Genomic DNA, 27255 nt, shown 5'->3' on the forward strand with positions numbered 1-27255 from the left:
ATTTTAATATTTTATCAGTAAAATGTACTTCATCTTTGAATCTATTATTCCCAATAAAAATGCAAAAAGAAATTGCTGGGCATTATTATACATGTGTATTTTTTCTTATTTCGCATATGGATCTGTCATCTTGCCACACTGCCTGGTTGTGAAAATTCATAGATAACAAACATTTAAAATTATGATATGTTCAGTGTGTTTTATTTGCAGAGGCACAACTATACTACGTAATTTGTAGACGACCTCTCTGTATCACCAAATAGTAGTTTTATTCACAAAAAAATAGCAGTATTCATTGGTAGCAATGAACGAATTAGTACCACCTGCCAAGCTTTGTTGTAAATGAAGGAACAAAATGCAAATGAAGTAGAAAATATAACTTTTTTTCAGAGTAATATAACCCACACATTTTTTACAAAATTTCTTAACTCTATGATAAGGTTGATTTGTGCTAAAGAAATGTACCTGGGTAAAATTTATTATTGCTTCATAGACATAAGATCTCTGACTGGCTGATCAGTTCTGTCCAAGAACAGGCGCAACACTGGAACATCAAGTTACGTAATACAGTGGTCTAGAGAAGTTTTTGTACCATAGTCATTATATACACACACATACTCACACATAGTTAGTGGTATGAATGATGGATTTGAAGACAACGTCAAGATGCAAATTTAAATTTTCATGATCCTTGCTATAGCATCAATATGCTCCCCTTTTTTTAAAATACGTTGATGTTTGACTTTTACTATGAACGAATTAAATCTGTTGACGTCTATATTAGGCAGAATTAGATTTTACCATCTATGGCAGAAATGAAAATAATAGTAACTAAAACAAGTTATAACTTATTCTTCATCTCACAGAAAGTAAGTCCTGCAGGAAGACAATACAAATTTTACAAAGACTTTCAAAACATCAGAAACCCAGACACATTGCAGTTCTCTGCCCTTTCTACCCTGTTGGGTAATCCTCAACCTCCAGTTCCAATATACCTGCTAGAGGCCCAGCCACCTACATTTTCGTTTTAGGCAGCAAGATGTTAGAGAAAGAGAAGATACAGCCTTTCTCTTGTAGGAGAATACCTAGACATTACTCTTGTAGGAAACAAAGGAAGAAGAAAATTTACTAAATTTCCTCACTACCTACAGCCCATTAACAAGTCCTTAAAACAGGCAGAGTGACATTCCTCTAGGAACTCAGCCCTCTAGATGTTAATACCTTGCTAAACGGCAAAAGGCAATCTTAGCCCCACCCCCAGGATCCTGTAAATCTACTTTAACATATAAAAGTTCCTTTGGAAACTTCCTTTATCTCTACCCCCACCCCAAGATAAACATTGGCAATCATCCCCCAAGCACAGACCCACTGATACACATCTGAAGGGTCTCAGGACTAGAGTTTTATAAGAAGGTAATAAATGACCTTTTCCTAACAAATGTTAGCCCCCTCAAGGTCCTAGAAACCTTGCTTTCAAAACTCTTTAGAGACTTAAGGCAGCCCTAAGCCCCTCCCAACTTTAAAGTACACAATGGACACTCCATGACCCCAGTGCAGCTCTTTCTGCCCACAGGTCCTATCCCTGTGCTTTAATAAAACCACCTTTTACACCAAAGACTTCTCAAGAATTCTTTCCTGCCTGTTGACTTCAAACCATTTTTCTTGCATCAGTTACCACACAACTTTCCATAACCACAATCATATCTAGTTGCAGTAAGGTAAGGAACTGTGGTCATCTTTTCCTAGGTACCAATAAGCAATGGTAAAAATAGGGTTCTTTTACTAAAAAGAAAGAAAAATAGATATTGGGAAGCCATTAGCAATAGCTGTTACCATGCTATTCAGCATGCTTCCAAATGAAGCCATGTTAAGGAATAAATATATGTGTGGGAAGAAATAGATCTCCCTGAAGGCACTCAGTAATGTCACATCACACATTATAGTTGTACAAGTACTCACTGACATGACCCCTTAAATACTCACTTCATAAAGTTGTTTCGCAGTCAAAAATGATGTGCCTGATAACAAAACTCACTACATATTTAATATTTTAAGATAAAGATTCTCCTAGTGAAGAATACAGACAACCTTATATGTCACAAAATTTGTCATGTCTAATAAATTCAGATTACAAAGAAAATGATAAAGTTTAACCAAATAAAAAATATTTCTTTCCTGGCTGCTGTTGAAAAAAAAAATTCATTTCTTACTCTGTAAGAAATTGTGGGTATTATTTTGTGGTCTAACATGGAGTTAAATCTATAAATTCATTGTTCTGACCTCAAATTCTGAGTCCACTAATATTTGGGGGGAGTCTAGGCATTAGACTAGACTAGGCATTAGAACTGAGCAAGATGCTTTCAGTTATGATTTCTCATGAAAAGCCAGACAATTCTAGAAGGTGCTATATTAGACTGTGTAGCTAGTATAGAAACTATAGCAGAGAACTTGGCTACACTGGCCAAGGTCATACACTGGATGAGTGGTAAAGCTCAAATTCAAATCAGACTCCCTGACATCATGCACTTTGTTACCCTTGGCCAAATTGCCATTCTAGGAGCTGACCAATTCTCATGTTGAGGATTTGAAGAAGAGATACACATATAAATCTAACAGCTTTAAACTACAAAATACAGTATGGTGAGTGTTCCGAGTCTTAAAACATTTGATGTATAATGAATGGATATAACAAAAGCAACACGCTTGACATGGGTAGCTATAACCATGAATGCAAATGCTGACAGTTTGGAAAAGAGGAAAGTACTTTATCACAGAAGCTTGAAAGGATAAAGAATTAAAATACATTATTCAGCATTTCTCATAAGGATCCTAGAAAGTTATAGAAGCCCATAGAGCAGGGGTTAAAAAAATTTATTTGTGAAGTGCCAGATAGTGTATATTTTAGAATTTGCACGTCAATCTAGTCTTGACCACATATACTGGTTTTTGTCTGTCTTGTTTGCAATTTTTTTTTTAAAATATTAAACCAGCTCAGCCCATACAGGATTCACTGGCTGTAGTATGTCACTTTCTGCAGAGAGAAGTAATTATTCTTGAATTCAAAAATAACTGTAAAAAAACCAAACAAACTTTTTAGTCTAGATGAAGCAGAGAAGAAAACTAACTTGCCATCTAACTCCAGAGTGGCAAAGATAATAAAGGAATCATAGTACCAACATGAAGGACTCCAAGAGAAGGCTTCCTTCTGCATTCCTAGGGGGCAACACTGGACCCCTTTAACTCACATCAGTGCAAACGCAGCAGCCGCTCTTGTGAACCATCCACTCTGGCCTGGGTTTTCCCCTATACATAATCAGTATTATTCTCCTGTTATGCATAGAGATAGATTCAGACATGGAAAATTAAAGTAACTTATTCAAGGCGACATAGATTTTAAGCAAATGGGGAACATAATAGAGAACTGAAGAGAAGTAATCATATGGCTTTCATTGTTCTTCCTACATAGAACCTACCTTCTTAGTATATAATTTTCTAAGTAAATATGAATATTTGCGAAAGGTGTATTTAATTTTCTAAAGCTCTCAAAGATTACATTTCCTTGAAATTTCAGTTTATTATTATGCATATTTCTGTAACCTTTTTCAATGATTGATCCACTACATAAGCAGCTGCTATGGAAAAATCTGATTCCATGTACCCAATGCTCTGGATGAAGGTAATGCCTTCAAACATCTCTTGTGGTCCCTTTATTCAATTTACAAGATATCAAGCTTAGTGGAGTTCCTGTTTGCAAGCTTATCAAACCTCGAATTTGAAAGGACTCCATTTACTTTCAGATTAAGTGCTGACTAAACCAAATGCTCTTGAAAAGCTTCAAAATTTTGAGTTCCGAGGAGAGTAAATTTCTTGGTAGCAGCCGAGAACTATTTACTTAGAGCATGACTGTGACAAAAATCAAATGGATTATGGGCTTGCATCAGTTCCCAAAGGTAATTGGTTGTAATATAAGATTATTTTAATCATCGCTAAATTCACTGTGGCTGGAATCACCACTGAGCTCCTACTGTTAGAAAATTACCTAAGTATTTCATTGAAAATCTCCCAACTATGGACATTATTTTCCTTATTTTTAAACTGAAAAATTCTGGGGCATGGTAATTAGTCAATACATAAACCCAATTATGAAGTAATTCTACTTCTTCAGGTCACTATACCGTCTCAACTGTGAATCCTGTTTTCTGGCTGTTAGACTCGAAGCCAACCACATCAAGCAAGACTAAAGCAATAATAAAATCAGAAATAAAATGCCACTGAATGTAATTATTCCCCTTCATCGTAATTGGTCTTTAATTTAAATGGAAAAAAACCAAAAAGCTAATTAACTTGTCCCAGAGGTAAAGGGCAAGATCTTTAAGGTGGATAGTTCAGGGGCTTTTTTCCCCCTCTGGAAGCCAACTGGAAGCTTCAGAAAATAGGTATCAGGCATACAAGGCATAAATCTGACCATTTATAAAGGACAAAGCAGCAGGAAGCTTATTGATATTCTCCTCTTTTTATTTCCTTCAAGCTCTAGCTTGACAGCCAGTTTTCCTGAGAATTGATTGCTTGTACAAAAGATGAACTTGAAACATGTAGCTGTTGATGGAGAAAGGAGTGATAAAATATGAAAGCCTATACCTATGTGCTGATATTGAATGAAGCCCATAGCAATGAGTTTTAGTCTTAGTATTAAATCACACATGTTGACGCTATGCCCGAATGAAGTACTCATTTGCTTTAGATTGCTATTTTCTTCCTAAGGCGCAATCTTGGGAGGAGTGACCTTTTGGATGAGTGTCCTAAGAGTGAAAGCAATGTATGTGACACGGCCAGGGGGACTCAAGAGGGCAAAGCTGGACCTTCCTAATAAATAGGGAGTCTAGATTCTGTTATTCATGCCAATGACCCCACACAGAAAATACAAACATAGACACTTATTTTCCTGCGTGCCCGTACAATTTCTCAAACCGGAAGATTACAAGGCATTCTAACAAACATGCTACCTACCCAGGGTTTTGTGAGGCCTCAAAATGGAAACGAGGTTAGTTTTTCTTACAATAACCCAGATTTCACCTGATTCTTATATTTACCTCCTCTTCCCTCTAATTTATCCTAATAATTATCCCAGGTCCTTTCCATATGCCTTCACTGGTATTCGGAGCCTTCTTTAGTTTAACCACAGTTTCTAGAGGGAATGTAAGTAATGGAACAACATGGGACAGGAATCCATAGTTTGAGTCCCCGCATGGTCTCTGACAACTCAGACATTAAGAGAATCCATTAATTTCTCTTGCCTCAATTTCTTCATTTGCAAAATGATTTTAATGAGAATTAAGATTCTTTAAAATTCAAAAACTCTGAGTCTGCTTATCAAGAGGTCTTTCATGACACAGACCATCACCTCAAGACCTGCTCTCTGGCACTTTGTGTTCAAGGGACACCCAAAAGACTCCAAATTCACAGGTCACTTAAGAGCCTTCCTCATTTAAGTCTCCTTTGCAAAATCTTCCCTCCCCCACCCACCTTTCCCAGTACAAGTCTTCCCTGATTCCGTAGTCAGGATTAATTTCTCTCTTACCCACACCCACCTTGTATCTAAGTTATTTTTAGATGTTTATCATCCCTAGTATATTATGAGGTCAGGAAGAAAGACACACTACATTTTACATTTGTGATCCTAAGCCACTTAGTACATGAAATAAACCCATGTACAATCAATTGACTAAAATTTGACTCTGTTATTACGCATTAGTCAAAAGATATTACATTTCAAAAGATGAATTTTCTAATATATAGAATAAAAACCATTAAGGAAAGGTTGAAACCCAATAGTGAAACAAATAGACAAGGGATATAAACAGAGAGTTCATAGGAAAGCAATTTACAACTAGCTCTTAACTCAATGATAATAAAATAAATGCAAATTAAAACTCATTGGGATAAGCATTTCCACACATTAGTTTGGCAAAAGTCCCATTCTAAACACTCAAATATTTGAAAAAGCACATGTAAGCAAAGGTGTTTATTGTGGCATTATTTGTAGAATCAAGAATATAAACAAGTGTCAGTCAATATGGGACTCATTGTTAGAAGGAGATGACCCAGGTAGTAGTAGGCCATTCTCCACATCTGTTCTCTGCCTCCGTATTTTCTTCAAAGCCTGGCCCTCAAACCACGGCTTTTATAGAAGGAGGGGCATGGTAGTAAGGTTACAGGGTAGTTACCTAAATTGGCACCATCTGTGTGCCAGAGGATCTCTACTAGTTATCTAAACTGGTGCCACCTTTGGGCCAGAGCAATCAAGACCGAGGGCCAAAGAAGGGGTCGGTGTTGTCAGCACACCTACAGTTATATAATCTATATATCCACAAAAGGAACTCTGGGCTGGTGTAAAAAGAAGGAAGACATTCTATATACTGGAGCAATAAGGGCTCCAAGATATGTTATTACAACAATAAACAAACCTAAAAAAAAAAAAAAAAAGCAAGGTGCAAATAATTAGGTAGAGCATGTTCCTTTCCTGTGAAAATTGGAGTAAGGAAATATGTATTCTTAGGTGTTGTAGGGAAGTTCTCGAGAAGGATACATAAGAAGTATATTGTGTCAATGAAAGGAAAGAAGTTTTTGTTGTATACTTTCGGATTCTTGATTTCTGAATGATATAAACCATACAACCTATTCAAATTTTTACGAAAAAATACTTTTTAAATTGTAAAGCAAACAGAGAAAATCAATATCTGGAGATGTTCATAGAAATAATGAATTCAAGAAGTCGAACTTCTAGATTTGCCTTGGTTGAGATGTACTACCCCAGGCTCATTCACATTTATGTATCGATTGTAACATGATACTTTTTTGTGAGTTTAGAATAAACTTAAATATAAACTGAATGTGTGTGCTTTCAATGAAGAAACTAAAGCTAAAGCAAACATTAGATGTAAATGTCTTCTAGAAACTGCCTTATACTATCTTAGTAACATCTTTTTTTTACTAAAACGTCCACTTAAGATGTTCTAAAAGCAGTTTTCAAATGAACAGATACTGCCCAATAAGAATTAGGCTCTTTTTTAAGCCAACAGTGTATAAATTTTGCATAATTCTACCTGTACTTTTCAAAGCTTTATGTTTTTCATTGTGCTTACGTTAATACTAAGTCTGACCTAATATTAAGTCTGGCCTAATTATGACATTAATATTAAGTCTAATATTAAGTCTGAACTTCTAGGAAAAGCAGTTTTTGCCATTGTCACTTGTTTCTTATTTTTAAGACTTTATTTTTTTAGAGCAATTTTAGATTCCCAGAAAAATTGAGAGGAAAGTACAGAGATTTCCCAGTTATACCTTGATACCACACATGCACAGCCCCCCACTACTAACATCCCCCACAAAGTTGTATATTTACCACAATTGATGAACCTACACTGACACATACTAATCAGGCAAAGTTCATAGTTTACATTTGGATTCATTCTTGGTGTTGTATATTCTATGGATTTGGACAAATTTATATTGGCATGACTTCACTTTTATAGTGTCAAACAAAGAAATTTTCACTTGCCCTAAAAATTTCAATTGCCCTAAAAATTCTCTGTGTGCTTTCTATTCATTTCTCCCTATTCACTAACTCCTGGCAACCACCCATCCTTGTATTGTCTCCACAGTTTCGCCTTTTCTAAAATGTCTTATAGCTGGAATCATATAGTCTTTTTAGATTAACTTCTTTCATTTCATAATGTGCATTTTTTAAGTTCCCGCCATGTATTTTAGTGGCTCATTTCTTTTTTAGCACCAAGTAGTATTCCATTATCTGGATATACCACCACCTAAGTAGATCTTGGTTCCTTCCAAGATTTCACAATTATAAAAAAACAACCGTGAATATCCATGTTCAGATTTTTGTGTGACATAAGTCACCAACTCCTTTAGGGACATACCATGATAAACAATTGCTGGATCATACGGTGCGAATGTGTTTAATTTTGTAAAAAATCACCAGACTGCCTTCCAAAGAGGCTGTATCATTTTTCATTCCCACCAGCAATGAATGAGAATCCCTATTGCTCCCCATCTTCACCATCATTTGGTGGTGTTAGCGTTCCAGATCTTGGGCATTCTAATAGTTGTATAGTGGTATCTTACTACTCTAATTTGCAGTTTCTTAATGACATTTGATGTGGAACGTCCTTTTATCTTCTTATTTGCCATCTGTATGTCTTCTTTGGAGAGGTGTCAGTTAAAGTCTGTGGCCCATTTGTTTATTGGGGTTGTTTTCCTACTGTAGAGTTTTAGGAATTCATTTTATATTTTGGTTAACAGTCCTTTATCAGATGTGTCTTTTGCAAATATTTTTTTCCCAGTCTGTGGCTTGTTCTTTCATTCTCTTGACATTATCTTTCACAGAGCGTATTTTTAATTTTGATAAAATCCAGCTTATCAATTCTTTCTTTAGTGGCTCATGCTTGGTGTTATATCTAAGCAGTTATAATCATACACAAGGTTTTCTCCTATGTCATATTATAGGAATCTCACGTTTTTGCATTTTATATGTAGATTTCTGATACATTTTGAGTTAATTTGAATGAAGAGTATAAGGTCTCTGTCTAGATTCATTTTCTTTGCATGTAGATGTTCCAGCACCATTTGTTGAAAATACTATTTTTACTCCATTGTCTTGCTTTTTCTCCTTTCTTAAAAATCAGTTTAGTGTATTTATGTGAGTCTATTTCTGGACTCTCTGTTCTGTTCCCTTGATCAATTTGTCTAATCTTTTGCCAAAAGCACACTGTCTTGATTATGGAAGAGGACTGTATTCCCAAAGTCCTTGACTCTAAACACAGGAATGTTAACCAGCAGACACATGGCACTGGCTGGTTTATAAAAGACTGAAAGTCATGAGGGTGCAGTGGGTTGAGCATCAGACTCTTGGATTCAGCTCAGGTCTGATCCCAGGGTCCTGAAATCCAGCCCTGCATGGGGTTCTGCACTCAGTGCGGAAGTCTGCGCTTCCTTCTCCCTCTTTCTCTGCCTCTCCCTTCCCCACGCTGTGTATTCTCTCTCTCTCTCAAATAAATAAATCTTAGAACAAAAGAGAGTCATAGAGATACATAATATCCACCAGATACACAGAACAAACTTACATGATCTCTAAATGTGAAGAGAGTAGTGAACAGAATGAAGAGAAGGAAACTATAGAGGAACGGAGAATGAAAAAATAAATACATCGAGGAAATGATTGCATTTTCTTCACTGCTTCCTATATGTGATATTACACTGTGCTGTTCCCAGTGGATACCCATTTTCTCAATTATACAGTTTAAAGGTCACAGTCTGTTATACACAATCTCGATAATTTCTTGGGAAATTAAGTTTTTGTTTTGTAGTCATAGTATCTCAAGACTCAAAGAGAACTATTTTGAGTCAATAGGTATAAACTCCCACTGTAACCAAATAATAATAAAAGTATATTATGATACATTTCTTCTATTTTCTAGGCATTGGGATAGATGCTGGGAATACAGACTGGAAGAGAATATGGTCCTTAGCTTTGAGAGACTCATCTTAATAAGAAGGGAGACATACCTGAATCCAAATAATGAAAGCAATAAGGTGTTGTTATGCAGCCAGTAGGCTTTTCTTTTGAGTATGTCTTTTTTCCTAGAGAAATACTCCAGTTTTGTGCAAGGTAGAGGTTCAGGACACCAGACTATATGATCCAAGCAAGAGAAAGGATTCCTCCAATCCCCCTTCTATGCGTGACTCCTGTGTCCTTTCCCTAAGCCTTTTCAGGATTGTAGTGAACAGACCTACTTCTCATTGACTTTTCTGTCTGATCACAGGCTTGGGTTTCATTTTCAATGGACTTCTAGGTCAGCAGCAATGCATGTATTTCATTTTTAGCTTCAAAATGTAGGGCCTTCTCATTTGTTACTACACATACTCAGATTTATGCATTTTTAAGTTCTTAATTGTGATTTTTGAGTCTTAAGAAAAAAGCAGAAGTAAACACGCCTCTTCAGTCTGCCATTTTTATTTGGGGTTACTTCCTTTTATTGGGAAGAGTACCTTCCTTTCCTAAGTGCTAATAAATTATGGTTTGGGTAGCTACTTTGGCACTTGCCCACAATGAACACCTTGTCAGTCTATAGTGTAAATGTTTATGTGTTTGTTTGCTCACTTATTTATTTCGGCCTTTGGGAGTAGCTCCCATTACCACAGATCGCTGTCATTGCTCCAGCAGTCTGACTCTGGCACAGCTGCTCGCAGGTCCTGGCATTTAATTTGTCCAGACAAGAAGACAAGAACTCATGAAAATGGCTAGGTGTTCCATAATGTCTCCACCGAGCTTCAAAATCGATTCCCTATTACCACTATATGAGCTACTCTTTCCGAACAAAGATCACTCCCCTAACGGGAAAGATGAAAAGCAATGTAGAAATACAGGATTTCTGGGTAGGAGAAGAATCCATGAAACAAGATGGGATTGGGAGGGAGACAAACCATAAGTGACTCTTAATCTCACAAAACAAACTGAGGGTTGCTGGGGGGAGGGGGTTTGGGAGAAGGGGGTGGGATTATGGACATTGGGGAGGGTGTGTGCTTTGGTGAGTGCTGTGAAGTGTGTAAACCTGGTGAGTCACAGACCTGTACCCCTGGGGATAAAAATATATGTTTATAAAAAGTAAAAAATTTAAAAAAAAGAAAGAAAGACAGGATTTCTACTTACTCTTCATTATTTCCTAACACTAAACTATTAGCCCCAAGAAACAGAGTCTAACTTCTTTATTCTCTTGATTTTTCCGAATATAACCAAAATAGTTCATGTGGCTCTCCCAGCACTCCTGGTGAGTCTCGGGAGACATGCTAGTTGGCATGGCGTCGTCCTTAAGGCTGCAGGTTTAGAGACAGTCAACCTTCATATAAATCCCAATTCCATCACTTACCAATTATGTGACACTGAGCAAATTAGTTAATGTTGTTTCCCCATCTCCAGAAAGAAGTTGATGGCACCTGCTGCATAAGACTTTGGTGAAATTCTAAGGTGTGAACATGTAAAGCACTTGACTCAGGACCTACTCATTCACACAAGAAAATAGTTGAGAAGGGATCCAGTAACACTGCTTGAAGTTTCAGAGATCTGTGCATACCAAAGCAAAGAGTGTGGGAAATATACAGAGCACATGTGAAACAGACCACACAAGAGATGGTAAGTAACACTTCACAGCCTTCCTTGACAATAAGTGGGATTCAATTTGACAGAACTGTGGTCAGGGTAGGGTAGCTTGCTGTATCCAAGCTCACTCTTCTTCCTCCTATGAAAAATACATTCTTCAATACAAGCCTCTGTGCTTGGCAAAAGCTGATCCCACATTATCAGAGGTGAACCCTGCATACCGTAAGCCAGTCAGTGTGTACCATTTACCAGCCAGAACTGATTGCCTGGAGATGGGGTGTGACCCAGTTGGACACTGAGATGCAAGAAAATGTGCACTGGCACTTTTGAGAAAAGAAATTCTTTACTAGAAATTCACAGAATTCTCTTTTTTAAAAAGATTTTATTAATTTATTTGACAGAGAGAGACACAGTGAGAGAGTGAACACAAACAGGGGGAGTGAGAGAGGGAGAAGCAGGCTTCCTATTGAGTAGGGAGCTTGATGTTGGACTCGAACCCAGGACCCTGGAACCATGACCTAAGCTGAAGGAAGACACTTAATGACTGAGCCACCCAGGCACCTCCCACAGAAGGGTTCTTTCTGCCAGGTATGAATATGAATACCAGAAGCAATTGAAAGCCATTTGCTTTAGGATAATTAAGCAGACACATTACAGGTTACCCTTCTAAGTTACTGGATCAAGCCTTATCTAGAACTCGGACTAATTCTTGATCTTATTTAACATGACCAATAAATTGTTTTTATTGCTTAACCTAATTTGAGTTAGGGTTTCCATTAATTGGTATCAAAATCATCCTAACTAATACGATAATGGAATATTATTGCCTCCTCAAGAGAAATAGAGGCAAATAAGTATTGTATACAAAGAGGAAATGTATCTCTGTGTATAGAAAGAGGAAATGTATCTCTGTCTATATATGAAGAAACACAGAGAGAAAAAGCTCATGTTAGCAAGGACAAAGGGTCCGAGTAGAAGCGCCGTGTTGTAAGTAAGCTATAGGCTTCCCAGTCAGAGGAAAGAAATGGACGCTACTTCATTTCTGTAACACATTACTATTTCCATTAAGCGAACTGCTAAATATTTCTGTACATGGAGAATCCCAGCTGAGCTTAAAATTACATCCAGATTTCTAGTTATATGAGACAGATGACCTCCTGGAGTATATCGTCATGACTGTATTTGAAATGAATGAAGGCAGGCTTTAAGGAGAAGTTCTACAGCAATTGGAAAGGACTTTCGCAATATCGATTAAGGATAGAAGAGGAAACAGATTTTGTTAATGAATTTATTGGTTGGCCGTGAAGTACGGGGGCAGTATGCTTAAGTTACACTTTGAAATGTTACTGTCCAGGATTGTTGAAAATGTGGTATAGTGTTCTCCTTTATCTGAATGACATCACCACATAGATCCGATGTAACAGACACCCTACTCTAATGACCAAACATAGCCAGGTGTGCTGTGGAACCTGTGGGCAGGGTATGAACTGGTAAAGGTGCACGGGGTGCCCTCTAAGCGGGAAGGTTGGGAGAGCATCCAGGGTTGTGGCTGAGTCAACATTCACGAGACTGTTAGGACCAGGCTAACTCGGGGGGCCAGTTTGGACGGGAGTTGTCCTATAGAAATGCCAAGGAAAACAACCAGTAGAGGTTATTATGTTAGCCTCATACTTTGACACAGAATTAAAGAGAAAAGCAGTTGGATTGCTTTCCAAGTGACTCATGGATGAGATTATAGAATTGGGAGTTTTCTCCTTCATAAATCTCTCTTTAGTGTTGGGGTTAACAGGACTAAGTTCATTGTGAAGAATTTAGAAGAAAGCCTGGCACAGGGTAAGCACTATAAGCATCGGCTATTAATATTCTAATTCTAAGACAAAACGTGCTGAATGTCAGAGTAAGAAAGTCTTCTGGGCCATAGGCCTGGGCCTGTTATTAGGTTCAACCCTGCATGACCCCTCCAGATCCCCCTCTCCAGAATTGCTACCCATTAGCAACAAGCTCCTTCCTCTGAAGCCATTAATTCTACAAGCAGAGATATGAGTACAGATAAATGGAGGGCCATGCCAGGAGGTGGCAGAAGATTACTTCCTTACAAATCTATAAAAGGCATTTGGCCACATGCCCTTGCAAGGCCTCTTGGTCTTGAGTGCTGGGAGTGCCCTGAAGGTGCAATGCATTATGTAAAAATGTGGGCTTTTGGGAGGAGGCTATGGGGTAAGAGGTCACAGGTACAGCACGAGGGAGTCAGCTCAGACCTCCAATACCAGCCGGAGTAACGTTATCAGTCCGTATCACCTCAGTTCCTTCTGAGCATAGACGATCCTTGTCCACTGCAGGCTCTCATGGCGAGTGGTCTCCGTCAGAGACAACCTGGAAAGAAAGTGAGGTGGTGGCTGCCTCGCCTCGGCTAGATCGTGTGCAGCGTGGAAGGAAAGATAGAACCAAAAGCTGTGAGTTGGGAAGTGCTTGTTCTTCCCTCCAAAAGAACAGACAAAGGCTGAAAAAAAGAACAGAAGCACTGAATGGAGTTTAAGGAACGGTGACCTTTCCAGAAGCATTCCACGAGGACGGCATTTTCAGAGAGCTTAATGATTGACCATAAAGCATTCTTTGTCATTTCAAAATATTTGCATTTGAGATAACTAATCATGAGGGCAGGAAAAAAAAAAAAGAAACATTGCAATTATAACTCTATAAATTATTACACATTAAACGGAGAGTGTGATTTGAAGTCAGGATGCCTTAGGCTACTAAAGGGCAGCCAGTAGGTTTAGGGTCAGGTTTAAGAAGTGAGAACTCCTCACTCCTTCCACATCATCTACTTATCACTAGGGTGCTCAAGGGCAAACCTTGCCTACAGTGGTTAGACTGGTAGAAGTTGATAAAAACCAGCAAACAGTCGGAATCTAATCTGATTCGGACTCTATTTTGAAACAGAATAGAACCAGACAGCCTTGATCTGAACGACTGGTCTACGGTCTTCGCTCCTTTCAGGTAAGACTTCAAAGTCTGTTCCAGGTGGCCCGGAAATTCTAGGGCTCCCAGCTGGAGCCCTTTCCCATCAAGGGAGGAATACTAGGACCTGGTTTCTCTGAAGTATGCTTCAGTTAGGGAACAAAAGAGCCTATAATTCCCAGGGGATCCCCTAACAAAGAGTAGAATTTTCTAGGAACTCTATGCCGACGCTGGAAGACAATGGAGCTAAAGAATAGATCGATTTCCTACACATTACACTCGATAATGCCCTCCCCACTCAGATTTCTTGACATTTGGGAAGGAGCCTCACCTGCTTTTCTCTGCTTTGATTACAAGGGCAAAAAGAGCCATCTCCATTTATTTATGTAAGTTGAAAAAGAAACTCTGAGTGGGTTTCCTTTAGGCTACTATGTGCCTTTGGCGTAATACCTGAGCCCAGAAAAACAGTGATGGACTGTGCGTGCCGAATCAGCCGTCAGGTCCTCCTACAGAATGCAAGCATTACAGAGTTGTGAGGAGGGCCCAGCGTTTGATGGCGGATGGAGGATGGTTTGCGCCACTTTCTAAATTGTGGCTGGAGGGAAATGTTTTGTGAAGCCGTACAGCTGATTCTGGGCTGCTGACACCAGTCCACAGAGGCCCGAGTGACAGATGGCTCTTGAAATAGGGCCCCAGTGAGCCCAGCTCAACCCAGGCAGAATCAGAAGAAGGACGTGCAACTCTGTATAGGGAAAGGGCTCAACAAAACCCAAGGACGGAGTCAGGGTGGGATGGAAAGAGGAAAAGAAATCTTGAGGGAGAGCGTCCAGGAGAGATGTTGCTGACAAGGAGCCCATGAGAGATGCACCAGGAATCCAGAGCTAAAGCCCAGTGTCCAGGGCAAGCTGGAGAGAACGAAGAAGCCAGTCCTGATGCTTTGCCACCAGAAGAACCTAGGACGGGTCCTTATTAATCCCTTGATTCTGAAGTAAGTAGTTCATGATACTTCAACCCTAACAGTTTCCACCTTACAAAATCCCGGATTCCCATCTGCCTTATTCCCATCAACTTCCACCAATCTATGTACAGGAGGAGAAGTAACCAAGGATACTTAGGGTAAGCGTTTTAGAGTCTTCAGATATTGGAAAGACGACAATCAAGTTTGGTGCTGACCATGCTCCCTCCTATCTCAAGCTTGGTGCCATGACCCTGGGTAATTAGTCATGTAAGAGGTTGTGACAGCCATGTATGTTCTCTGCATGGAGATCTCAGCTACGGAGTCTGGTATGACTTCCAAAGGCTCCCTCTCTAACACATCCCTGTTAGCTCAAGTAAGGCCACATCAGAAGGCCGTTACAGCATGTTTCTCAGACTTTGGAAGAGGTCTCTGGCTCTGCCAGGCTGTTGCTGAAGTCCCTGCAGTTATGGCAGGAAAACAAAGGCCCACAGCCTAGGAGAGGTTTCTAACAAAAAGCAGTCATAAACGTGGTGAAAACTTGTGCAGTCCTTACTGTGTACCAGGCACTGATCCAACACTTTCCAACACTGTCTTGCCAGTTCACAGGCATGATACAGAGAGAAGCACAAATGCAAACAGCCCCTAGAACTTCCTAGTAGTAGGCGATATAAAACAACCAATGAGATGACTTGAGGAAAGACTGCCTTCATCTCAAATTATTATTGACATCATAACACAAGCTAAAGTGGGGCACTTGGGTGGCTTAGTTGGTTAAGCATTTGCCTTCAGCTCAGGTCATGATCTCAGGGTCCTGGAATCAAGCCTCACATCGGGCTCTCTGCTCAGCGGAGACCCTGCTTCTCCCTCTCTTTCTCTCTGCCTGCTGCTCTGCCTACTTGTACTCTATATCTCTGTCAAATAAATAAAAAACCTTAAAAAAAAAAAAAGACACAAGCTAAAGAGACCATCCTAGAAAATTTATGGATCCCAAGAGTCTTTTGAAAAACACTGCTCAGATCCATTGAGGCAGTGGGTGGGAGAGGTATCTGGTGGGAACCCTATCTTTGGTCTCTTGCCCATGAATTCCATACTCTACAATGAAGTCAAACCATATTTGATCTTATCTCCTTCCTCCTTTTAGGTGACCAATGGCTCCATAGAACTACAGAATAAAATTTAAATTCCTTGGCACGATCCACAAGGCTCTTCATAACCTGGCCTCAACTATTTCCTAACCATCCCTTCCAACATTCTTCTCCTGCATCGCAAATCCCAGCCACAATGAACTTCTTGCAAGGCCTCAGACACAGCATGCTTTTCATGCCTCTGGTTTCCTCAAAATGAGGTCCCAAGATCATCAGCGCTGAAATCAGCCGAAGACCTTTTTAGAAATGTGGGCTCCAAGATTCCACTGAAATCTAACTCCTAGGCATTGGGCCAGGGAATCCGCATTTTAAGAAATTCACCAGGCAATTTATTTTTCATGTACATTAGTATTTGATGGCCAGTCTCATTCCTGATGATGACCTTCTGTTCTTCCCATCTGCCCCTACACAGATCAAATATCACTTCCTTAAGAAAAATATGTTTAACCTTCTCCTTCCTCAGATCAAATAGGCCATTTGCCCCTTCTGTGCATCCACTTTACTGTAATTTATACTTCTACTCTGCATCCCTGGTGCTCACTGCATTTATTTTTGTGATTTATACTGATTTCTTTGTAGATCTTAATTCATTTGCCAACAAGCTTTTATTGAATGCTGGTGGTCCACTGATGCAAGAAGTGGCATGGAGAGCCATGGAGCTTAGTGTCTGATGGGGCACAGGAAAACACAACCACAGGGAAATGTGCAAAGTGCTGGGAAAGGCAGAAGCGGGGGGAGTGGGATGTGGAAGTTTCAGGGACATTGGGCTGGGGAAGCTGGCCAGGGAGGCTTCTCAGGAAACTCATATCCAAGTATCAACTTGGAAAGGAATGATTTACCCAGGGAAGGAGAAGAAAGTATGCCGGAAAATGTGTCATGGTGTGTGTGTGTGTGTATGTAAATGAGAAAATTCAGCATAACCTCCATAATGCCCAGATGTATGTGTGTGTGTGTATATGTACATATATATATAATATTTTCTCTTAGCCTTCTTCCATCATAATTAAAGCCATATTAATCAGACTTCCCAGCTCTGAAGAAAATAGATGCTTCTTAGATCCTGTCAGATGGACCCTGAGCCTCAAACCCAACAGCCTGTATTTTAGCCTTTCTCTCTTGTCCCTACCCCACACCTTCCCTCATTGTGTGTGTGTTACAAGTGAGTGAATGAATAAATCCAGACACGTACGATTAAAGTATTATTATGATATAGTTAATACAGTATACCATAATATAAAGAGTGTCATCTTTAGGACCAAATCATCCCACTTTCAAATTCTCGCTTTGTCACTTTCGGCTAATGACTCAGGGCAGGTTTCTATTCTGTCTAAACCCAGATTATGTCTGAATCTCTTCATTTAGATAGTGGGTGTAGTAATATTTACCCTGTAAGAATGTTATAACGATTAGATAACAAATAGAAAGAGCTTAACCTGATGCCTGATATACAATAGGTATTTTTAAAAGGGTAGTAGTTACTAATGATTTGACTTTCAAATGCCCCCTGCACTTCTTAGTAAATCTGTGTGGCCTTGGATAGGAGACTGATTTAGTCTGCCTTGGTTCTCCCTAAAGCGTTCTTCCCATCCAGTGAATGAAGATACACAAGACCCACAGCCCAGTGCCTGGCACACAGGAAGCACTGAATAAGTGAGTGACTGCTACTATCATCATTATTACTGCTTTCTGTCACCAAAAAAACCAAAACCAAAACAAAACAAAAACATATATGTTTGTGTGTTCGTGTACCTTTAAGATTTTATTTATTTATCGAACAGAGACAGAGAAATAGAGGGCACATCAGGGAGAGAAGCAGAGAAAGAGGGAGAAGCCGACTTCCTGCTGAGCAGGGAGCAGGATGAGGGGCTTGATCCCAGGACTCTGAGATCAGGACCTGAGCGGAAGGCAGAATCTTAATCGACTGAGCCACCCAGGCGTCCCTACACAAATATTTTTGTCTGGCACCTCTGTTATAAATATGTTGCCTATATTGTTAACGCTAGCATTCTGAAAGAAATTAGAGAACTTTTCAGCTTTAAACTACCTTTATTTACTCTAGAATATGATTCCACGGTTGTTTTAAAAGCCACATGCAATTACAGATAATGACCACAAGGTGGCTCCAGATCATTTCCGTCGCCAAGCATTCAATCACCTTCCTGAAAGAGCTTTTCTCAAGAAATACTGTGAGAAAAGAAAAAAGAAATACTGTGAGAACAACTGTGTTTTTGTTTGTTTTACAAAGAAATATGGCACTTATAAAACAAGTTATTTTTCATCGTTTTCTATTTTTTCTTCCCGTGTCCTTGTTAGAGACAGGTACATTCTCAGTTGAAGAATGTTAAGCCTCTGCCTTCAGCTCAGGTCAGATCCTAGGGTCCTGGGATGGAGCCCCTGTATTCGGGCTTCCTGCTCAGCGGGGAGTCTGCTTCTCCCTCCCCCTCTGCCTCCTGCTCCCCCTGCTTGTGCTCATTCTGTCAAATAAATGAATAAAATCTTAAAAAAAAAAAAAGAAGAAGAAAAAGAGGAATATATGTTCAGACACAGCCCTACAGATAATTTAATAATGGTTGATATTTACAAAACCAAACATTTTACTATATTAATATTATTATCAGAAATTAGATTTTTGGTCCTTGTTCATTTAAGTTTGTATACCATCTAGTATTTTTATAATCAATGCACAAAATTTTGTTATTGGGGGAATATTAGTACAAAGAACTAAATATTTTAAGTTTTGATCTAGAAAACTGATCTCAAGAGACTTCAATTTTTGAGCTTTGTTTTTCAAAATAAATAAAATTTGGGGGGTTTTCAGTAATGTTTTCTATGTTATTTGCTTTCATAGTTTGGGATTCCAAGGGTTCAGATAAATTAAAGAATTAATGTAGAAAGTTACAACACAGCAGAATCCTCAGTGTTTTTGGTCTCGCTACTGTCTCAGTGAGGCTTCTGTCTGCCCTGGAATTTTTTCAGTTTAAAATGCTAACAGCATTAATTGCAGGAAGAGATGTTTTCTCATTGCTCTCCCCAATCACTTGAATGAGACTGACACTGCTGTTAAATCCTCCTCCCAGTCTCACTGCATGGAGTTTATTTTTAGCATTTTGTTTCACCTAGAAATTGGAATTCTGCTGTTTCTCCTTGCTGGGGAAACAGCTATCTTATACCTAGCTTATCTCCAGCATGGACTTCTGGATCAACTGTAAAATTTTCATTTTTAATTGGCTCTTTAAGAGATATATATGATGCATGCAAATTTCATAATATACAATACTTGACATAAAAAAAAAAGTTCCCCGTACAAGTGTGATAGAGCACAGCACACACACACACACACACACACACACACGCATGCATTTTTATTTTATATCTATGGATTATGCTACATTAGTTACATCTGGTTTGAACTTGGGGTCCAGGCAGGACATCTAGAGAACGCCTGTATGCCTGTTTACCACAGTTCTAACCCTCTTCTCTTTCACCTGTCAGCTTTATTCATTCATATATTCTGACTGGACTCAATACATTTGAAGGTGTGACTCCTGCCTTAGGCACTCTGAATCAGGCCAGGAAGGACAAGTGCACCTAAGAGAAAAGGCAGATAGAAGTTTGTCTTATGAATGGATAATTAATTCATAGATTGGAAGCCAGCTTGGCTTTGAGGTCATTGAGTAGGACTTTAGGATCTGATGGTCAGAAGCAGAAATGAAATAAAGGATGTTCCACCTGTACTTCTGTGACTCTCACTCGCTCATTTTTCACAAAACTTAGAACAGAAAGAGGCATGTGTAATATGGAAACCCTACACGATAATGAACATGAAATGGTTACATATTAGAAGCCAGTGATGGGCTTCTCTGTAGCACAACTCAGAATGACAGAGGGTACAGATTTTTCACGTAATGGAGGTCTTGCTCAGGTTACAACAAACCTGGACGATGTGCCAAAATCTAAAACAGGACGAGACTTTCTCGATGAGGGACAATCAGAGACAGGCAATGCTGCTCAGAGAAAGAGACACCATTTTTGGAGGATAAAGAGTTCGAGTAAGCTTTTTGCTAATAAAGCTGGGAGCTAACCAACTTCACTAAGCTCTGTGTGATTCTGAATACAGGTAGCTAGAGCCATGGACAGACATTACTTAGAGCCTAACTCAGAGTAACTGCAGAATGGAGAGAAAATTCTCAGTAATCAGTGATTAAGTCAATGTTATGAAAAAGCAGCATAGCTGGGATCCGTTCAGGATATCAACCAGAACAAAGAACAAACAAGAATAGACTGTACAGTTTGATCAAGTTGGACATTTCTCCTTTTTTCATGTGACTGAGCATGTGTGGAAATTAAATATAGTTTTAAAACAGGGTGATGGGTAGTGAGGAGGGCATGTGCTCTGATGAGCACTGGGTGTTACACTTAACTAATGAATCGTTGAACACTACATCAAAAACTAATTATGTACTATACAGTGGCTAATGGAACATAATAATTAAAAAAAATATGTTAGTTAACCTAGAAGAGCCTTGATACTCAGAATTCTCAGCTCAGTTTTTATTTTAAGCCCATTATCAAATGCATCCCAGATGCATCAATGGAAGAAAATGACACTTGTTCACCTCACTGGGATTTTCTTGTCACCCAACTTATACCTGGTCATAGGTGGCCTTTAACATAGAGACACCAAACATTGCAGAGCAAAGTTGGCAGGAATAGGGTGAGACAAACAGGACACAAAATTTAAGGTGGAATTCATTCTCAAGGTCCTACAAGTGCAGTCAGCACGTTTAGTGGTGCCACCTTAAATTCCGCATCCTACCACCTCATTGGCCTCACTTTAGTCCAAGCTCAAGCTTCAGGAGCTCTCTCCCCATAGTGGCCTTTTCATGAAGTTCAAGTGAGGCATATCTGGTGTGGTTGCCACCATTTTCAGGCAAAAGCTTGGCAGGAAAAACTGGATTCTTCACCTGCATCATTGCCAACATGTGCCCTTCCACCATCAGCTGTTCCTCAAGACCTAAAGGCAACTTCAGCTGTCTTATTCCACCCACCCCAGCAGCTGCTGGGGGCTGCTCCAGGCAGCACACAACAGGTGTGTGTGTGTATGTGTGCGCACGCGCGCGCGCGTGTGTGTGTGTGTGTGTGTGTGTGGTGTAAATGCCTTCAAGACTTATGACGTAAGCCATTCGTTAGACATTTTTCCATAAAACCTCTTAATTTTTCTAAATTTTTACTTTTTTAACTTAAGTATAGTTAATATACAGTGAATTATTAGTTTCAGGTATACAACATAGTGATTCAACACGTCTCTACATTCCTCAGTGCTCATCACGGTAGGTGTACTCTCATTCCCCATCACCTGTTTCACCCATCCCCCACCCACCTCCCCTCTAGTAATTACCAGTTTATTCTCTGCTTAAGGGTCTGTTGTTGTTGTTATCTTTTTTTCTTGTTTTGTTTCTTAAATTCCACATATGAGTGAAATTATATGGTATTTGTCTTTCCCTGACTTATTCCACTTAGCCTTATACCCTCTAGCTCCATCCACGTTGTTGCAAATGGCAAGACCTCAGTCTTTCTATGGTTGAGTAATATTCCATTGTGTGTGCACATGTGTGTGCATGTGCGTGTGTATGTACCTCTTCCTTTTTTTTTTAAGATTTTATTTATCTATTTGACAGAGAGAGAGAAATCACAAATAGGCAGAGAGAGAGAGAGAGGGAGGAAAGCAGGCTCCCCGCTGAGCAGAGAGCCTGATGCGGGGCTCGATCCCAGGAGCCTGGGATCATGACTGGAGCTGAAGGCAGAGGCTTTAACCCACTGAGCCACCCAGGCACCCCCCACCTCTTCTTTATCCATTTATCTATGGATGGACACTTGGGTTGCTTCCATATTTTGGCTATTATAAATAATGCTGCAATAAACCTAAGGGTGCCTATATCTAGATCACATGATAATTCTATTTTTCATTTTTGGAGGAAACTCCCTACAATTTTCCAAAGTGGCCACACCAGTTTGCAGGGATTAATATCCAGTAATTTATACAACTCAACACCAAAAATTAAAAATCCAATTTAAAAATGGGCAGAAGACATGAATAGACATTTATCCAAAGAAGACATATGATGTCTAAGAGACACATGAAAAGATGCTCAACATCACTCATCATCAGGGAAATGCCAATCATAAAACCCTTATAATATATCCTTATTAGTATACTTGGATGATGTAACGCTATACTTTTCAAAAACAATTAAAAACCTATATCAGTTGTTCAATGCTAACACAGTCTGATATTCCAACTTAGAAAAAAACACTTTCAAAGACCTCAAAGATTATTGTACTGAATCATGTACTTTTAGAGCTAAAAGGACTCTACTATTTCACCCTTTTAATTTTACATATTTTTAAAATTATTTTTTCTAATTATTTTTATTAACATATAATGTATTATTTGCCTCAAGGGTACAGGGGCAAATCAGGTGTACACATTTCATCATCAGTCTTACACATTTCACAGCACTCACCATAGCATACCCTCCCCAATGTCCATCACCCAGCCACCCTATCCCTACCCCCCACCCCCAGCAACCCTCAGTTTGTTCTGTGAGATTAAGAATCTCTTATCGTTTGTCTCCCTCCTGATTTTTTTAAAGGCACATTTGATTAGAAAGTAAAATTTTACTGGAAGTATCATGAGAAATTTTCAACTTCCCTTAACAATTCTACAAAGTATAAATACGTGGAAGTCTATAGTGTACCAAGACAATGAAATCAGAGTTCAGGGATATATTACACACGTGTCTTTCCAGAATCACAGTGTAGGACGGAGAATGACAATTCTAAAATATTATGTGAGTTGCTTGCGTTCGAGAAATTAAGAAGTTAATGAATCAATATCATTTATGTCAGAACAACTGTGCAAACAAAACATCCTGTGACTTCATAAAACACAAAAGTTACTATGAGTGTCTCATCACCTGAAACAGGATGTGAGCATAGAGAAGTAAAGATTTTCGTTTGGAATGATGATGAATCTATTATCTAGCAGTATTTTCTATTAGATTTCTTCACATACAGGCATGAAATTAGAAGAAGAATCTGTATTTTCCACATTAAATAGGTTTCAGGAAGGAATGGCTATCTCTTTCCAAGATCCAGGAATTTTCTCATAACGTAAGTAATTTAACATACTGAAATTAACCTGTTAATATCAAATATGCCATAAGATAATAACTCATGGTAAATGGATTGGGTTTCCCTCAATTGAAAGTAATTCATAGAATACACGTTCCTAGGAAACTTTTTTTTTTTTTAAAAGATTTTATTTATTTATTTGACACAGAGAGAGAGAGATCACAAGCAGGCACGGAGGCAAGCAGAGAGAGGAGGAAGCAGGCTCTCCGCAGAGCAGAGAGCCCGATGTGGGGCTCGATCCCAGGATGCCGGGATCATGACCTGAGCTGAAGGCAGAGGCCTTAACCCACTGAGCCGCCCAGGCACCCCCCTAGGAAACTTTTGCAGATAAGCAAACCATCTTTCTTTTAGAAGCTGTTTAAATCAGTATTTTTGGATTATGTTCAATATATTCTTATATTATTACATATGAGATAAACAAAATCAATAAAGTACCATATCCATTAGAATGTATTAATAAGAAGTTTCAGATTTAGGTTTAAAAATATCACTTCATGGGCGCCTGAGTGGCTCAGCAGGTTAAGCCTCTGCTCAGGGTCCTGGGATCGAGCCCCGCATGGGGCTTTCTGATCAGCAAGGAGCCTGCTTCCCCCTCTCTCACTGCCTGCCTCTCTGCCTGCTTGTGATCTCTCTCTCTGTCAAATAAATAAATAAATAAATATTTTAAAAAAAAAAAGAAAATGTAAAAAAAAATCACTTCGATGACTTCAAATAGAAAAGAAAAAAAATCTGAAATACTAAGTGAAAGCTAATAGTCCCAATTTAATTTTTTTTGGAAGTCAGTTCTTTATTTTTTTTATTATGTTCAGTTAGCCAAGTTATAGTACATAATTAGTTTTTGATGCAGCATTCAGTGATTCATTAGTTGTGTATAACACCCAGTTTAAAATAATGTAGGTTTTTTCCAGATTACACAACACATGACAATACAGAAAAAGAAAGAAAGAAAGGGAAAGAAAGAAAGGGCAAGCAAAAGTAATAGTACATATATCCCCACTAGGCAGGTTGGAAGTGGCCTAAACAGGAGTAAGACTCACAAATGTATACACAATTATTTATCTCTGCCTGTAAATAAATCAGAGATGTTTTATTTTTTTGTTCACTTTTGATTTTCTACACTTTTCCAATTTTCTTCTTCCTACTTTCTCAATATCATGCATTTTTGATGCGAGGTCGACATGGACCTAGAAGGTATCATGCTAAGTGAACTAAGTCGGACTGAGAAAGACAAATACCATACGATTCTACTCATCAGCAAAATCTAAACAAACAAAAAGCACATGAATGAACAACAGGAAAGCAGAATCAGGTCTATAACTAGAGAACAAACTGGTGGTCACAGAGGGGAAGACAGTGGGCATTGGGCAAAATGGGTGAAGAGGAGTGAGAGGTCCAGGCTTCCAGTTATGGGGTGAGTAAGTCGTGGGAGTAAAAGGCACAGCAGAAGGAATGCAGTCAATCATGTCAATGGTACGGTACTGGGGTCGTCTGGTAGCAGATGGAGCTGCACCGGTGCCAAGCACAGCATAACGTATGAACTTCTCAAATCGCTATGCTGTACCCCTGAAACCAAGATAACACTACATCTCAACTATACTCCAAAAAATGTTCAACTTAAAAAAGGTGAATGGTACAAAGGTAAATACTGGGTTTAGATTTAGAAAATAGCAATTCTAGACCTAGGTTGGTCTGAAAATGAGACTTCAGGTCAGCCTGGTCTAACAGCCCCTTCAAACTGATAGATTCCTTGGAAACCCTCTAGATTCCAGATAAGCTTCATCCAATTTCTTGAAATTATTTTTAATTGTGTGTAGTATTCATCACTACCTGATATTTGCTTACTTGTTTGCTTATTGTCTATATCATCAAAGTAGAATGTAGACTCCAGGAGATTAGGACAATTATCTGTCTTGTTTCCTGCTATAACGCCCACGACTAACACCTGATATGTAATAAGGGGTCATTAGAAGCCCTATATAAACTAAATATAAAGTATTGTTTTCCAAAAAAAATATAGAAAAGAAATAACCACATACATTTGGATCCTTACACAATCTCTAATATCGTGGGCCACTTCCATAAGCCATAAAATACTGTTTACAACAACACAGCCAGGAACTACCCTGCAATGTTTTTTCTACAATTAATGCTAGTTTTGGTGTTTACAAAGATCATACGTTAAAATTAGTATTTAAAAAGGCAAATTTCAGTATTTATGACTGGGTTTGACTGTATGTTTGCTAGATTTGGAGGCCATTAGAAATTTGGCCTTTAAAGAGGACTTTAAAAAGCAATAATGATTCTTGCATTATGAGGATTATGAATATAAACCCAGAAGAAGAATAAAAATTAAAATAAGACTGTACTAATGTCTGTGAATGGGAATGTCCAGTGCCAACATCACATATACAATCATATCACACTGCATGTCAAAACAACTGAGATACAGGTGACAATTTTTAAGTGTGGCTGGATAAAAAGCAATATTTCTAAATTACTGTATTTAGATAACACATAATTTAAGTATATGCGTGAATAAAGTAAATACTTAAATTCTGTAAGTACAAAAACTCACCGTTTCTTCAACATCCTTTAAAGTTCATGTTTTCACAATAGACAAAGGTTGATTTGGAGGAATCTTCTCGTTGGAATACTTAATAAATCTATTTTAAAATATATCCTGCTATGTATTTATACAGCATTTCAAGACGAAATTCTGTTCTTTTCAGTTCTGTGTAATATTAACCTATCTTTAACTACCACACCTCAGCTATTTCTTCAATTCTTTTTCTCAAAAACTCCTAATAAACAACTTTGGAACCTTTCTGTAGTATACCCATCTTTTCACTGCTATTTCATGCATGTATTTTCGATATCTTACCTCCTTTGACTGGTCTATGTGTATATTTCTCAGCACCTTTTTCCTAATATTTAAAATTTTTCTTTTCAGAGGAGCCTGGGGGGCTCAGGCGGTTGAGCGCCAGATTCTTGGGTTTCCACTCAGGTCATGATCTCACAGGTCATGAGATCAAGCCCCGTGTGGGGCTCCATACTCAGTGTGGTGTCTGCTTGAGATTACCCCTCCCCCCGTTACGTGCCCATGCCCCCCAAATAAATAAATCTTTAAAATAAATAAATAAATAAAATAAGAATTTTTTAACTGCATTTAGTCTCGCGTTCATCCTGTTATTTTTTCCATAATAGTAATACTTTTCATTTGCGAGGCTTTTATTGATTCTGTTTCATAGGTTACTGCTTTTGTTTTTCATAATCTTTATGTTCTTGGGATTGTTTTCTTTTCTCTCTCTGAAAAATCTTGTTAAAATCTTAAACATGCTCGCTCTAATTTCTCAGATTGCTCTGTTATTTTCATTTCATCCAGAGGGGTTATATATTCCAATCTTTGAGGGGTTTTTTTGCTTATCTTTTCAGTTATAATATTTCTGATGTATTCTGGAATTTGGGTTTTTAAGCTCAGTTTCATGGGAGGTTTTTTCCCTTCCAGGTCTTCGCTTGTCTTCTTATCCTCTCTCAGTATATTTCTCTCTCCCACTGACGAACCACCGAGACCACTGGGAGCTCCAGCCCAGAACAAGGTCATGCATGGATGACTCTGGGCTTACTCAGGGATGACACTGGGACAAGTACGCATCCAGGCACTAAGCTAGTGCACCGGTTAGCATGAGTCCTGGGTGCTAGGCAGCTTTTGCTTTCCCCTTCATCCTAGTTAAGTAATTTTTTATAAACCATAACCCCAGTTATAGTTGATCAAAAATTCTTCTTCTCTTCCTTTCATGGGCTGGGGTGCCCTTTATCTCAGGACTTCATTT

The sequence above is a fragment of the Mustela putorius genome, unplaced genomic scaffold, assembly GCF_011764305.1.
Source record: "Mustela putorius furo isolate JIRA1106 unplaced genomic scaffold, ASM1176430v1.1 tig00003834_pilon_pilon_pilon, whole genome shotgun sequence".
Lineage (NCBI taxonomy): Eukaryota > Metazoa > Chordata > Mammalia > Carnivora > Mustelidae > Mustela > Mustela putorius.